Source organism: Mus pahari, unplaced genomic scaffold (assembly GCF_900095145.1).
Source record: "Mus pahari unplaced genomic scaffold, PAHARI_EIJ_v1.1 scaffold_10340_1, whole genome shotgun sequence".
Lineage (NCBI taxonomy): Eukaryota > Metazoa > Chordata > Mammalia > Rodentia > Muridae > Mus > Mus pahari.
In genome coordinates this window covers 12203-14428 of record NW_018393181.1, presented here as the reverse complement: position 1 = coordinate 14428, position 2226 = coordinate 12203, and positions in this window count along the sequence as shown.

Sequence of the window (2226 nt, the reverse complement as noted above, 5' to 3'; positions counted from 1 at the left end):
ACACACACACACACACACACACACACACACACACACACACACATGTTTTTCTGCATTTTAGAATTGCAGGCAAAAATTTGATGTGTTTCACCTTGTAAGTCGATTAAACTATTCAATTCTTGGCTTTGATATCTTAATAGTGTCCCAGAGCTCTCAAATGTTGTAGTTCTATCCATCTATCTTTTTTTTTTTTTATTGCTTCATGGATATATTTTCTTGACCTTGTCTTGAGTTCTTCTGCATGGTGTAGCCTGCTGCTCATTCTTCCTGCTGGGTTTTTATTTAACTTAATGTGTTTTTTTCTTATTTTAATATTTCCATTTGGGTTTAGGTTTGATTTTGAATAGTTTGGATTTTTTGTTGTTTTTGTTGTTGTTGTTGTCTCATTTTTCTTGCTGAACTTCTCAACTTGTGTTGTTGTTGTTGTTGCTGCTGCTGTTGATTTTGGTGCTGTTGCCACTACTATTTTACTTTTGTTTTGTTAAGACAGGGTCTCACCTTGTAGCCATGACTGACTTAGAACTTGCTTTGTAGACCAGACTGGACTTGAAGTCATTGAGATCCACCTGCCTCTGCCTCCTGAGAGCTGAGACTAAAAGAGCACAACACCATACCCACACTCACCTACGTTTTCAGCTGACACCCTCTCTTCCTCAGTTTGTTCAAATATGCCTAGAGGTTGTTCATAGCCTTTAACACTAGGATATTGAATTATTTCTCTGGCATTTCAACAATTTTGGTATGTTTATATTTGGTTATTGGGGATTAATAAGTTCTTTAATATATCACACCACCTTACTTTCCATATCCCTTGCATTTGTAACCTGAAACTTGAACTCCGGTATTTAGGCTGCAGTTGACCCTTGTGTTTGGCTTTATTACCTCTTCAGCAGTTAATATTTTCTGCCCAAGTAGATCTGGGACCAAGATTACAATCAACTTCTTAGATCCACACTGCTTGAGAGAGTAGACATTCACATCCAACGGAGGTGAAAGGTACATTTAGGCATGGCTATATAAAAATGTTTGATGTCTCCCAATCAGAAGGGCTTGCCTTTCCCACCATTCCTAATACATTCCACCTCCTTGGCATCAGTGAACAAGCTAGGAAATGCTTAGGACCCCTACCCCCAGTACATGCTTCTGGGCTACAGAACCCCCACACACACACACTCTCTATCTCAGAAACAGGGTTTCTCTGTGTAACCCTAGTTGTCCTGGTATTCGATCTGTAGACCATGCTGGCCTGGAACTCACACAGATCCTCTGCCTCCCAAGAATTGGGATCAAAGGTGGCACAACCACCCAGGTGCAGATAGAGTCTTAAACCTTGTTTTTGCAGAAAAACAGCTTATGGAGCTTGTCTCTTTGATTGCAGCCCTACTTGGCTGAAAAGAATTGTGCCCCACCTCCTTTCCCTTTTTTTATCATTTTATGTTAGGACCTATTGTTTCTTCTAAATCTAAAGTTCAGTATTTCTGGGTTTTTCCTTGTCTTGGTCTACATTGGGGTGTTATTCCTCCTGCCTCTCATATGACTCACATTTCCTGGCAGTCTTTTATCTGCTCAGTGGAAATGCAGGAAAGTCCCAGATAATTCTATCTTCCCCCATCTGTCCTCACTGTGGATTGCCTATTCATTCACCACAGCATTATCATGAGAACTGAGAGAACTAAGCACTAGACTAGAATACTTGGTTTTAGATTTTTTAAGACACCTTAGGAGCAGAAAGAAAAACTTGCCTGTGTAACCTCTCCCCACATTGGTAGAGAGAGATCCCTGCTAAATCAAGAAAATAAAGTGAATTGAATCCAGATCTTAGATGGAAAATCTTGTGTCAGGTGTTTTATTGTGAGATGTAGTGCCATTCAGAACCCCACAACCCCTTCCCCTAATCAAGTGGCCCAAAATTGAACCTCTAGAATTACACTAGCCCAGGGATAATGGGTCTTTCTCCCATCTCTACCCCTCTTCACCATGACAGAAGAATCCACCCACTGGGAGATAAGGCAGGAAAGGGAACCTGTGACTTAGCCTTATAGAATATCAGACCCACTTCAGAGAGACCCAACACTAGACAGAGCTAAAACACCGCATCCACTGGCCAACATTTTCATACTGACTCTCTAACTCCATCCTAGCAGGCCACAGAGACTATCCTCTAAAGGGACAGGTCTGGGTTTCACTTGCTCCAACAGGAGCCTTAGTCTGGCCTTTGGAGGATTC